The sequence below is a fragment of the Equus asinus genome, chromosome 9 (assembly GCF_041296235.1).
Source record: "Equus asinus isolate D_3611 breed Donkey chromosome 9, EquAss-T2T_v2, whole genome shotgun sequence".
NCBI classification, from domain to species: domain Eukaryota; kingdom Metazoa; phylum Chordata; class Mammalia; order Perissodactyla; family Equidae; genus Equus; species Equus asinus.
Genome location: NC_091798.1, coordinates 57,494,087 through 57,508,674, shown reverse-complemented (window position 1 = coordinate 57,508,674; position 14,588 = coordinate 57,494,087). Strand labels below are relative to the sequence as shown.

The window sequence follows — 14,588 nt, the reverse complement described above, 5'->3', positions numbered from 1 at the left end:
ACAGATATGCTGGAGTGCTGTGAGAAGAGGATGCTGTGAGAAGAGGAGTAGGTCAGTCTCTGCACTGTAACTGGGAAGGTACCTCTCCTGGTGGAGGGACTGCTCTGGATTTCTCAATGAAATCTTCCAGAGAGGTCCATGGACAGGAAAGCTAGCCTAGTCCTTATGCACAAATGTGGGCAGTGCGCCCTCTAGTGACAGCTGTCCAATCTGCAGGACACGACTCAAGTTGTAACAGTGGCCCTACTTTGCTGGTCCTTTGATGTTTCCATGATGGAAAACTTTCTATCAGGAATCTTTTACAAAAGTGCCTATGATCTCATGGGCCCAGAAGCACCAATCAGTCATTTCTCTCAGGGCCATGCTGCTAAGAAGCTGGACAAGAGGCCACTCTCCTCTCAGAACCTGTGATCTGTCACACCAACTTACGGGATCTTTTAGCTAAAAGGAAAATACTTCCCCATCATGTTTATTGAAGAAATTTTTTCTATGCCTGTTAATTCTTTTTTCTGCCTTCTCTCTTGACATGTACTAAAAGTGTACATGCAAAGTGCCTAGAAAAGAGCCTGACACACAGTAAGCACTCAACAAGGATGAGTTGTTATCATTCTCTCTCTTTAGTCTTTCATAATAGGTCTTGATAGCACATTATTCCAAGATCTTGAGATATTATTATTAGTCAAAAGCTGCTAATAATATGTGATGTTAATTGAACATTTACCACATGTATGCATTATCCTAACTGTTTTATTTATATTGACTCATTTAATTACCACGTCTACTAGAGGCTAGTATAACTTTTATTCCCATTTTATAGATTAGGACACTTTAGCACACAAAAATTCAATAACTTGCCCAAGGCCATGCAGCTAATGAGTGCTGGAGCTGGGATTCGAACCTATACAGTCTGTCTCTAGAGTTCACACTCTTAATCATTACACTAAACAAACTTTCCAAATTCCTCTCTCCTTGCAGGCAGACAGAACTTATACCTTAGACTCTCTTAGGGAAACAAAGAATGGAAAGAACAATAAAATGGTTAATCTCCATAGTAAAGGATGATCCTATTAACGCTGACACATTACTTCTATGAGGGTACCCAAAGTACTACAGCGTATAAAATACACAAGTCTACTCCACCAGAATCTTGACAATTATAAATTGCTAGTTATAATAAATTAATCCAAGAGTGGATTAGCAATCATTTTTCTTGCCTTCTTAGAATTCATACAGTATTATAGAATTCATACTTTCACAATGTTTTAAATGCATATTTATTATGGAAAAACATTTATTTTTACATTAAATAATAAACTGTTATGTGTGGTTTTGTCCAAACTCTTTAACTTTTCCACTTTTCCTAAAAGAAAAGTTATATGTGAAATCATTTCCCAATGCATATTTATCACACAAAGTTTTATGCTTAAATGATATAATCCAGCATCTAGAGTCATTACTTTGAGAAAAATATTGATTTTAACTGTAAATGCTTTGAGTTAGAAACATTAATGGAAGTTTAAAATTTATTCATTTAACTTTGTCATTATCTGATTAACCACAGCTTAAAAAAACACTTAATCATATGTATTTTAATTTATGACATCTAATTCTCCTGTTAGACCTAAAGACGTGTATCATGCAAAAAATGTCTGTCGGCTTGGATAAGCACAGACTATCTCCTATGGACATTTCCTACTGGCAAGTTGTCAAAATAAGGCCCAGCCAGGGTTCAGCATCCCAACAAGTATATGTGCATCAGGTAGCAATGCCACCTGGCATTAAGATTCTGCATCTTGGGGGCTGGCCCCGTGGCCAAGTGGTTAAGCTCACATGCTCTGCTTCAGTGGCCCAGGGTTTCACTGGTTTGGATCCTGGACATGGACTTAGCACTGCTCATCAGGCCATGGTGAGGCGGCGTCCCCACATAGCAGAACTAGAAAGACCTACAACTAGAATATACAACTATGTACTGGAGGGCTTTGGGGAGAAGAAGAAAAGAAATACAAAATAAAAAGATTGGCAACAAATATTAGCTCAGGGCATTCTGCATCTCGGTTCTCCTGCTATTGCAGACGCTCAGTGGGCACCGCAGATATAAGATATCCTAAACTGCGGCACCCCTTTCTCCCAAATCTCCTCAGCCTCCATCTGCTCTGTCATCAGTAGCACTTACAGCCCACGCAGGGACACTTCACCTTCCCATCAGCGGCTGTGTAGCCCAACGAGGTAGAACTCACAGGTCACCAACGACTAAAGGCTACTTCTCCCTAACAGCCCCCAAACCCAAACCTTCCTGTCCTGCCTGCTGTCTCTGCTCACGCAGAGGCTTACAGTCTCTACATGTGTCACTGCAAAGGCCACCTCGTCTCCCTGACTCCAGTCTTACCCCAGTTGATACATCTACTGAGTGATATCCCTTTTCATTGAAAATATTATGAAACTAACACCTGCACAGTATTGAAAAAGAAAAACTTGTGCAGCCCAGAAAGAATATAAGGAAAAGTGAGTCTCCAACTTGCCACCCATCTGAGCCCACTCCCTAGAGGCCATTATTTCTGCATCCCTCTCACAAATTTTTTCCTTCTCTTTTAACACAGATGCAAACAAACATTTGAGTTGGCCTTTCTGGTCTTAACCATTCCTACCATGGATGGGAGGGCTGGTCAGAGGAGTGTATGTCTGATGGCCGGAATGGCCATTCCTTCAGAATGTACCTATGGTGCCATTTGTCACCATGCAACAATCTTAAAAATTTCATCTTCCTCTTGAGCATGGAAAATTCTCAGTTGAAGTGGCAAGAATGGCCTTTTTCCTTGGAAAGTAGTTTCTCACCTTTAAGAAGACAGCACATGGATCTGGGAGGCATTTTCCTAGACAGGTAATATACACAGCATTAAGTATGCAGGTTCTGTAGCCAGACATGGAGGTTGGAGTCCTGGCTATATCACTCATGTGCTGTGTGATCTTCAAGTTATTGTGATCTTCAAGCTACTTAACCTCTCTGTGCCTTGGTTCCTTGTCTGCAAAGTAGGAATGATAACAATAGTATCTACTTCGTAAAGCTGATGTGATGATTTAATGAGTTAATATTTGCAATGTGCTTATAACAGTGCCTGGTACATACTAAGTATTATTATAATGTCTGATAATAAAATTAAAAATTGTCCCTGACACTAATTATATAAACACATACCCTGACTCGTGTTCCTACTCAGCTTAACTTCCAACTCCTCCTCCACATCCTATCTGTGTAAGTATTGAAACTGCATGCAGAGACCACAACTTACCAAGTTATTCATTTCATTTTATAGGTAAAAATTTCAGTTTAAATCTTCAGTATTTGGATTTAAAATTAAGTGTATGATCAAGCATTAATGGTATAATGATGGCTAACCTTAAAATGGGAAATATTTTTACAAAGAAATTTTCATTCCTTTTGAGGCAGTGAAAAATTATTTATTATGTATTAAATTTTTGCTCTGCAAAGCAATAGCAGATTGATGAGCTGTTGGGCCTGAATTATTCTCCAGGTTGAAAGATGCCTTTTGGTTATATTAATCACCTAGTCCACAACTAAAGTAGACACAGGAGAGCCTTGCTTCTGATGATCCCCTGCACAGCCCAGCCCGGCCCAGCCCAGCCCACACCAGCTGGCACTCTGTGAAACAGATCCTTTTCCGGCAGCACTGGGTAAATCAAAGGTTCCCTACCCAGGTTGTCTTCATCCATCCTGCAGTGTCCATCAAGGTTCCTTGTTTACATTAATTTTAAGAGTTTGAATCAAAAGTTGGATTGAAGTTTGAGGGGCTGGCCCAGTAGTGTAGTGGTTAAATTTGTGCACTCCACTGCAGCAGCCTGGGGTTCACAGGTTCAGATCCCAGATGCGGACCTAGTACCACTTGTTAAGCCATGCTGTGGCAGTGTCCCACATAAAATAGAGGAAGACTGGCACTGATGTCAGCTTAGCAACAGTCTTCCTCAGGCAAAAAGAGGAAGACTGGCAATAGATGTTAGCTCAGGGCCAATCTTCCTCACAAAAAAAATTTTTTAAAGTTAGATTGAAGTTTAAAATGTCATTTTTAACCAAATAAAAGCCCACTTTTCACCCTGAAAAATCCTTGTGTAAAGAATGCTGCTCTCAGGAGCCCAGTTCCACCTCACTGACCTCACTGGGCTCCTATTCTTTCTCTTCCTCTTCTCCTCCTCCACGTGACTGTCTTATGTGGTCACTTGTAAGACGAAATTGCCAGCACCCCTCACACCTTAAGTAAATTACAATTTCAATAAAAGTGTTAAGTTCTGGCTTTAAAAATTGAAGCATGGATGCTCTCTGATTGGTGAATAACTATTCTTACAGAGAAATGACACATTCATTTTCATTTACCCAGCACTATGCTAGGCTCTGAAGATACAGGAGTGGATAAGGTAGACATGGTTTGTGCCTTCACAGAGCCCATGTTCTGCTAGGAGGAGAAAACAAAACAAGTTATCAGACAATAAATAAAATATTCATAAATTGTGATTAAATTAAATGATGAAATCAAAGTCTCGAGACAAATAGAAGAGGACTTACCTTAGAGCGGGATTTGCAGCCCTGGCCACCACGTTAGAATCTCCTGGGCAGCTCTTAAAACTCCAAGTCATGTCTGGATCAGCTAAAGAATGTCTGGGAGGTAGGAGCAGGCACAGTTTGTAAAGGCCCCAAATGATACTACAGCAAAGTCAAGATCAAGAATCACAGCTTTACTCTTTCTGAAAACAACTACAGAGCTACAAACACCTAAGAGCAATTTGGTTCCTTTTTGATCAAATTTAACTTCTGACTAATACTAGTTGTGTGGCCTTAAGCAAGCGATTTAACCTCTGAATACTTCAATTTCCTCATTTATAAAATGGGTATAATAATATCATCTTTCTGTGCCTACTGTATTAAATAAGATTATGCATATCAAATGCTTATCACAGTAACCTACACCTAGAGATTGCTCTGTAAATGTCAGCTGTCCGTACTCTCATTGCTGCCACTGCCATCTCTGTCATTTTTATTGTTATCATTATTTGCTCTATTGCAGAGGACTGGAATTTCCTTAGGGCCTCAAGCTGTCCACCACACAAACTTTGCACCAGCACTTCAGCAGGATGTTCTTGGCTTTTAACAACCTACAAGGATTTACCTTCAGATTTCTCCCTGTTGCTTATACCTCCCTGGCACCATTTTTCTGTTCCACACATTTCTTTCTCGCCTTGAAGAAAAAGAATTGCCAACCTCTGCACAGAAGAGACAGGAGGGTACATGATTTCCCTGGGGCTATGAGACACTCTGAGGATAGTCCTCTCCCTGCCTTTATCCCATCCAAATCTTTGGCAGCTAACATTCTCAACTCGTTCTAGAATCCTCTTCACAAACTAAAGCCCAATCACCACTGAATCTATTTCTTTGCTAATAAGTTAAGCAAGTTTCTACTTTTTTTCCTGACCTTTGAATGGAACCTCAGAAAAAGAAACTTGAACTTTTTTTCCAAACATGCAATTTTGATAAATAAATACATATATATATATATATAAAATGATGACATGCAATATTTCCACACAACCTCCAACTTACTCATCTACAAAATGAGGATAATGTCAAGAATTATCAGCCCTTCATTTAAAACATATTGCCACCCATAGTGGAGGTATAATACCACCACACCCCAAAATCTATCTTTCTGACAGAACTATAACCCAGGCTCAATGGATGCCATGCTTACTTTGGTGATATCAGACACAGGAAAATAATCTTGCTATAAAAGATGTAGACAGGCATACATTGAAGCTCACTGGGGTGCAGTTGCACACAGCTGCTTCCGTGTGATAGAATCGGTCATCTGTCTGAAGACTCTCAGGCATGTGTTCAGAGTCCTCAGTAGCATTACTCAGAATGAATTACAGCCAGCAGCCACCTATATGATAGATTATTAACACTCATTTTCATTTCAAATCACTTTTCTTGGTTTCACCGATAAGGACTGAGATCCACTGTGGTTAGCAGAATGGAGGAAGCAAATAACCAGTATGTCAAATTGATGTACTGCAAGTAGGAAGCACACAGCCTCTGCCACAACTGTGGAAGCCCAACCTCGGATGCCCAGCAGACAATTATGAAGCATCTATTACTAAGGCGTGAGAGAGTAAAGCATATGATTGCTTTCAATTTCAAATTATAAAGATGAAAAGAAAATACCTGATAGAAGTACACTTGCAGGTGTAAACTTAAATATCCCAACAGAGCTCTGCTCACTTGCAAACAGCTGGTACAGTCATACCATACATTCAGATAATCCAGAGACATGGAGATTTTGTCTTCTCCTTCCCTCTGCTCCTTAGCTCTCTGTGACCCAGGACTGCTCCCCTCCTGAGGATAAGAATAGCCTCAAAGCTCTCTGATCCAGCAATCAGACTGCAGAGGTACAATCTCTCCTTCAATAGCCTGATACAGACTGGGTTGGAAACATCAAAGGAAGTGCTGGTCGAGCCCTTAACTTCAGTTTGTAGTTATAACAAGATGAGCAAAAGCAAAACAAACAAACAAACAAAAACCAAATACAATGAGAGCATGAGGACATTTTCCAAATCTCAAAATATTGTCAACTGCAGTTTAGGATGAAAATTTGGCTCCTGCATTACACATTTAAAGTATTTTTCCCAAATCAAAAACAAAGCGTGACATTCTATACTCTACCAATTTTCATTTCTCTTCTGTAAGTGATTACAAAATAAAGGATCTATTTTTTAAACCAACATAATAAATATAACAGATGCAGGTGGTCCAACCAAGTGGTTGGTGCACGTATTGGTGAGGGAAAAAGCAACATATTTGAGACATACATTCTTTACTTCACCAATGGTTGTTATTTGGAGGATGCACTCTGGCGAAGAATAGCTGCCTCTGGGCACGTATTACACAGTGAAATAGAAAGAGACAGTACCTGCCAAAAGAATTTATAATCCTCAGGAAGAAAATAAACATCCCACACTCACACCTTGTTAGTATGCATAAGCGCACAACCTAATTGTGTAAAAAGGATTTAATATTCTGGGTACTGATGCTCCATCGAGTTAAGCATCAGTGAGCACATAGAAGGGAGTTCAGTTATTCAAGAAACTTTTCCTGTAACTTTCTATTAAAAGCTATTGTTTACAAATTATCAGCAGGAAATGCACTACACGCCAGGGATTTGAGTAAATATTCCAGTTCATCTTGACCTCAGGCATCAGAGTACACCCAAGGACAAGCAATAATCCTTGAGAAGTGTGCTGATAGCTGGCTCACATTGCTTAAAAGTGGAAGGCCCTTTCTCACAATGAAATGCCTCAAGGAAATTTTGTGTATATCTTGGGTCCAAAGACTTGATGCTTCAGAATCCCCTAAGCACGTGCTTCTCTCCCTCTGGCTTCAGAGAGAAGGTGTGGTGCAGAATTCTGATATATTCTTTGTGAATCCACCTTGTGATACCATTAAAATATCTCAGATACATAAGCAAATTAGGGGGAAAACAAGTAATTCTAATAAATTACCAGTGGCACAAAGTTGGTGTAGCTCATGGAGATATCAGGGAATACACCTCAGTGTACAACTCCAGGGGTCACTGTTTACATGGAATTAGGGGTGTTGTTCACAAAAGGACATGATGTAAATGCTGCTTGGGGAACTAAAGAGTGAAAACCCCAAGCATCTACCCAAGCTCCATTTTATCTGTTTTATAGAGAGTTTTCAGGTAAGCTTTCCTGAAAGTCTGAAAACACTGATCTAGGTTACTTTGAGAGACATCATATTGCTTTAAAAAACTGTTTCCTCTACTTGTGGAAAAGTAAAGAAAGAAAGAGAAAAACATATTGTGTACATATATGTGTCGCACTCCATGGTAAGGGCTGGGCACTTTAGACGTTCATAATTGCAATTAATCTTCATAACACCCCTATGCTTTGGCTGCTAGCATTGCGGTTTACAGAATCTCAGTGAAAACCGGAGAGGTGAAAGGACTCCCCAAAGATGAGCAAACTAGGAAGTGGAAGAGCCTGAGTATGAAACCAACACTCTAACTCCAAGATCTGTGCCCTTGCAACTACATCTTGCTTTCCAAAATGGCAGAACTCATGAGGGCAGAGAGCTCTCTCAGAGCACTGTGCAATGACAATCTGTTGAAAGTAAAATGCTGTCATTTGGGGTTCAGGTAAACACCATCTTGTTCCAGATTCTACCACAGATAAGCAGCAGCAAAAGCCAAAGATTTGACTGTCTAAATTTCTATCTATGAACTTATTTTTCAATAGAAATTAGGGATACCATGATTGTTTTATTTTGGCACGAGAACCCTCTTATTCAGGAGATGGGAAAATTTCAGACGAATCTCAAGGAAGCTGCAGGCAGCCCCAGTACAGTTCCTTCCCTACAGCAGCACTGCACTGAGGCCATTTCTTCCTTCCGCCCGGCCCAGCTTTCCTTCCTCTCAGAAAGCCTTCAGTCCTGTGCCCTGCTTCATTATAGAGAGACAGGCAAAAGCCGAGAGAGCTCAAGGGTTTGTGTCTTTTTCCATTTTAAGTGAGGGCTCCATGGTAGCATACTGGAGTTTTGTGCTCAGTGTTTCTCATGCAGTATTTTTGTGAAGTCACTCTGTTTTCATATTTTGTGTTTGAGATAATTCTGTTCAATTTTTCTACTCTCCCTTCACCCTGCAATCATGACTGTATCCTCAAGTGCCATCAAAAGCAGGGCACCATACAACTGCCACTTGATCCACGTTCAAGAGGTACCTTTTGAATATAAAAATCCTTCAGCAGTGCCAAGTTTTAAGGCCTTTATGCTACTTCTTGCTGCCATCTCTTGTCCTCCTTTCTCAATGCTGTTTATTGAGACCAAGTCCTCTACTTCAAGACAAGCAGGGAAGAATAAGAAATAACAAAGTGAAAATACATTGGGACAAAGGGAAAGAAGAGAAGAGAACAGAAGGGTGGCATGTAAGGTTGTAAGAGTGCCCCGTTTGCGCAGAGTATTTAAAGTGGAGTGTGTGTGTGTCCGTGGGTGTGCGTGCGCTCACGTTTGAGAGAGAGAGAGAGAGAGAAAAGGCTGGCAGCCTCGAGTATTTGGGATGCAGGTGCTGTCAATGTGAATAAATACATCCAGCAGACACATATAAATAAGGCAGGAACCGTTAAGGGTGAGGGGAATTAGAATTTGGCAAACACCTACCTTGTGCTAGGCCCTGGATATACTTATGAAATCAGTCCAATCAACTCAGTAAACATTTATAAAACTAAGAACCATTTTCTCTCACATCCAAGAGTCTCGATATCCTGAGAATCTAGCATGTCCACTCTCTGACCCATTTGCCTCTTCCCCCTAGCAGGCACAGAGAGGCTCATCCAAATGAGGTTTGAAATTACAAGTGGATTTTGGTTATCATTGTGACTCCTTCCTCACATTTTCATAAATAATCCAGTTGACTGCGAAGAGCCATTTTAAAAATAACTTGGCATTCTCAACTACACAGCTGGCATAGGTTGTTACTCACCCTTGGTTACTCTGACTTGTGAAACTGATCTATATGTAGATGTAAAAATCTCCATTTATTACTGTGACATTCTTAAATGATCACAAACTTAGGCTATGAAAGCACAGCGAGCAATAAGGGCCATCTTCAGCTAAAAGGTTAATTCTTTTAGCAGCTGAAAAGTCGACCCTCCGAGGCATACCTCAAAGCTTAGAACTTCTTATTACGTAAGGCACAATCTCATTCGACATGCAGAGTAAATAACCTCGTTAAGAATGTAGTGTGAAGAAATGCTGTTCAAATGGGGTCAAAGGGGGTGAACAAGGTAAGGGGAGGAGGCGGTCAAGTTGTAAGGGCACTTTGGGATGTAATTTATGGCGCTTTAATAGTGTGGGCATGTCCAGTGTTAAGAGCGGTTTGCTTGGCACCAGGCAGGAGCTAATGAATGCACCCAGTGAGGAGACCTCAATGTAAGGATGTTAAAAACCCTCCCCAATGAACTAAGGGGGTGATGGCAAAGGGGCTCTGCAGGGTCAGCCAGCCTGCCCACCAGAGCTGTCACAAAGGCCAGGCTAGAAGCAGCTAAGAAAGAGCTTAATTATCCAGCCGTTTTCATTCAAATTGGGGCTAAACAGCAGGAGGAGTGTGCTGGACCACCAATTAGGTTAGTTAGGAGGTTATTCAGTTTAGATCAGAAATAGAGGTGAGGCAGAGCCTGCGGGGGCAAAACATCAAAAGTCCTCTTGGCCATGAGGGGGTTCCCCTCCCTACTGTGGACCAGGCCATTCCCATGACCTAACACTTCAGTAGGTCTTAATTTCTGGCACCACTGAAATGCTGACCTTCTCTCTCAGAGAAGAATGTCATAACCCATGGTGCCTACTGAACTTTAATCAGTACAATTTTAAAATATTTTACTGCATATTGAGTTTTACTGCCAACTGCTATTATTAAGACAATGCTCTTTTTAAGAAAACTATGCTATAACAACAGCCTGTTTTTCTAACTGCTGCCATCGTCAGAGCTCACCGAATGAACTTCATGGGCAGGATCACTCAACAAGACATTTCATGCAGGAAATATTCATCCTGGATCCTACTTCGATAGTCTACCCAGAGAAACCCTTCTCCACACTGAAAATATTCTGAATCCTTGACAGTAAAAGACTGAATAACTAAATATACTAGCACTACACTCTACCCTAAGTCACAAATTCACAATGGAGAATTTGGTATATGACAGAGGTTAAGAGAATTTTAACCACTTAACTAGTTAGAGGGTCTTATTTTTACTGTAGTATCAAGTGCAGATACATGTCCAGTTGGCTAAATACTCTTAAGCCTGAAATACACAAACTCTCCCTGAAATACACAAATTCTACCTGAAATACGTAAACTCCACACCTGAAAGATATAAACAATCCTAGCCAAAAACAATTCTAGACCCTTACAGCCTCACTTACGCTATTTGGTTGAAAGATATATTCACAGTCACCTACAATACTTCCCAAGATGTTTTAATCTCCTCCTTCTGGCCGTAAACAAGTAGGCAGGAGAAAATTAATAATCTATTTGACATTACATATCTTTTTAGTAACTTTGAGAATTTATACTTTAAACCTTAGGTTTTAATTAGCAAAGATTTATTTGTGCAATAGTACTGAATAGTTACAAAAATATGATGTATTTTATTAAGATTATGCTTAAACTTAAAAAATAATATTAATAATTTAAAATTAATCATTGATAAATAATTGTTAATAATGCTTTCAATATTTCGTACCTTAAGTTACCCAATGTCATGGGTCTTGCTGTTGTAATAATATAACATATTCTGTTTTTAAATATACTCCATTTTTATTTATATATATTATTTTCTTTCCTTCTTTACTATGAGTTGTTTTTTTCTTTCAGTTGAAAATACACTTTGAGTTCAGTGTTGGTCTGAGGGGAACGAAAAATCCATGTTGCTTCAGTGAAGCTCACTAGGGGAATAGGATGTGGATAAGAATAAACTCTGATAATTTTGCTCCTTCATTAAAATTCATCATTTTGGTATTTGCTGGGGTCGAGAGTGGCAGGAAGGAGTGGCTCTGACCTCTGCATCACAGCAGCTTCCTTTTCAAATGGAGAACGAGCAGGTATGAAATGCAGCCTGACCCAGGACAATAGCTCAGGATAATACATGCCACTTGGTGGATTAAAAATTTATAAGATATTTTTCCATCTCTGGTTGGAATACAAATGAACATATTCTTGTCTCATTTAAAGTGATTTCTCACTCGGGGCTGAAGAGATGCGTAACACCTTAAATTCTATGGGCTTTGCTTTTCTGATTATATTACCCAGGAAATAGGCTAAACAACTAGAGTGCTTGGCAAGAGAGTCACATTCCACACACCAACCACATATAAATAATCTCCCTTTACATAAAAGTCCCAGGAGGTGGGAATTGTACACCTTCACCATGACTCACACACACACACACACACACACACACACACACCTGTACCACGTCAATATAACATTTTTCAGGGAAGACTTCATTCCACACTAAGTGTATGTGTGTGTGTGAGTGTGTGCATTTAACACACACTATATAACATAACAGCAATTTCATGTTTCCAAATGTCACCTTCATGTTTTCTGCCAGCCATCTGGCAGCACCCTGATGGAATGCTAGGGGGACAGGGGTGGTGGAAAGTCACCCACATGAACACAACAAAAGTCTGGAGCCTGTCTTTTGCCCCACAAGTTACCTAGAGAGGAAACATTTTGTTGTGGGTAGTCAGGTAAGTTGGTTAAATACATCAATAGAGAAAATTCTTTTTCCCCCTTAAGGCAAGGGTTGAAGTTAATCTACAAATACGTTACCTTTTAAAAGATTTATATTAATTTAGTTTGATCTCTGATAGTGCTAATTAACAACACTCCTCGTAATGAGGGCGTGCCACCTCGCAGGCCCTTCTCTTTCTTACCTCACCTTGTACGGGTGCAGTACTAAAAGAGAATGCAATGACATCATAACTTCTGTGATTAGAAATCATTCTATATATAAGTAGATTCAGAGATGACCAAAATCATTGTAATACCTGAGCAATTTTGTGCTCAAAGATTTTTGTTAAAAATAAACTACTATTTTGTAATGAAATAAAAGAAAATGTTATTCATGCTTCCCAAAAAGAAAGAAAGCTTTTTGAAAGCATTGGTAAAAGGATACGGGCAGAGAGCAGAAAAGAAAGATGTTTAAGACCAAATAAAAACTGAATTCCTATAATCACGTAGCAAGAATGAAACTTGAGCCCCAGGCTCTCAGAGATCCAAGAAAAAGGCTGAGAGTTTCAAGCTGAAATGCCAAATGAGAAGATATTCAGCTAGCCACATAACCATCTGGGGTGATGAATGCAACTTCAAACCCCCAGCAGAAGGCAACTCTCAGAAGTCAACAACTTTTTCTTACAACTAGTCTTACACACACGCACACAATGTCCGAAGAGCATTTACTAGCTGTGCTCCGTGAATCACATACCCTTTTCTCCTAGTGCGTGAATCAAGTCCTTGGAAACGAGAAAAGACAGACAAGAAAAACATGCTACCTCTGTGATTTCCCATATTACAGACAAGTTCTGATAAAATTCCACCTAAAATAAACAACAGGACTTTATACCTGAACATTCTGCTTTTTTTCAAAAATTAGATTTCTACAGCTAGAATTCTGGAGAGAACTATAGAAGGTCATTTGGAGCTTACCATGATATGGCATACTAAGTTGAAAAGGAGAATAACTCAAGAGAATCAGCTGAAAAACTATTAGAATTAAATTTTTAAAAGCTCAGTAAAAATGGTTACAAGGTACTTTTTTTTTTGAGGAAGATTAGCCCTAAGCTAACTACTGCCAATCTTCCTCTTTTTGTTGAGGAAGACTGGCCCTGAACTAACGTCCGTGCCCATCTTCCTCTACTTTATACGTGGACTGCCTACCACAGCATGGCTTTTTGCCAAGCAGTGCCATGTCCCCATCTGGGATCCGAACCGGCAAACCCCGGGCCGCCGCCGAGAAGCAGAACGTACAAACTTAACCACTATGCTACCGGGCCGGCACCCCCTCCACCCCCGTACATCTTTAAAGGTAACCTTTCATAAACCAACATAAACCAGTTAGAAAGTGTATTGAAGAATAACTCACATTTACAATAGCAATAAAAACATGAGACCTAAGGATAATCCAAAGAACATAAGTATATAATTTATATGAAAAAAACACAAAGTCTGCTAAGAAATGTAAAAAAAAGAAGACAAAAATGAAAAGAGATGACATTTCCGTGGGAAAAAAAGACAGTCTTCTAAAGATGTCACTTCTTTCAAAATCAATTTACAAATTTTGAGTGATTTAAATCAATGTCCCAGAGGGATTTAATTTTCTTGGAATACAGCAAAAATGTTTAAATTATCTAGAAGAAAAAACAGGCAAAAATAAATAAGAAAAAATTGATAAAGAGTAGAAACGAAAGAAACTAGTTCAACCAGATCTGAAAACATATTATAAAGCTACAATTATTAAATCTGCAAACAGCATTGAGAAAAAAATCAATTATGTAGAAACAAACTCTAATGTATAGAGTAGTTGTCCAACAGAAATGTAATGTGAACCACACGTATAATTTAAAATTTTCTAATATCCACATTTTAAAAAGTGAAATTAATTTGAAGAATATTTATTATATTATTTATCATTAATATATTATATATCATATTATATATATTTTACTACACCCAAAATATTATCAGTTCTATACATCATAAATATCAAAACATTATTGTGTTGTTTTACATTCTTTTGTTGTAGTTGTTGTTGTTCTAAGTATTTGAAATCCAGTCTGCATTTTACACTTAAACAGAACATCTCCGTTTGGCCTAGCCATATTTCAGATGCTCAGTGGTCACACACAGCTACAGGCTCCTGTGTTGGACGGTGCACGTATACAGCAAATTAATACATGATAAAAGGAGCACCATGAATTCAATAAATGGTATTAAAACAGTTTCTCCTTGGGAA

At 39.2% G+C, this 14,588-nt stretch overlaps 1 long non-coding RNA gene across 3 annotated transcripts; it reads right to left on the bottom strand.

The window, feature by feature from the left end:
• Positions 1–1,169: 1,169 nt before the first annotated feature.
• On the bottom strand, positions 1,170–13,633 carry LOC139046195 (uncharacterized). Of its 3 annotated transcripts, XR_011505893.1 has the most exons (4): positions 6,227–13,633; positions 5,754–5,945; positions 4,574–4,666; positions 1,170–4,460 (listed from the first exon to the last, which is right to left on the bottom strand). It is a non-coding gene; the product is annotated as an uncharacterized lncRNA (long non-coding RNA). The 3 variants fall into 3 exon arrangements; XR_011505894.1 differs by having other exon boundaries at positions 1,170–4,463; positions 5,754–13,633; XR_011505892.1 differs by having other exon boundaries at positions 5,754–13,633.
• Between the last annotated feature and the right edge of the window lie 955 nt (positions 13,634–14,588).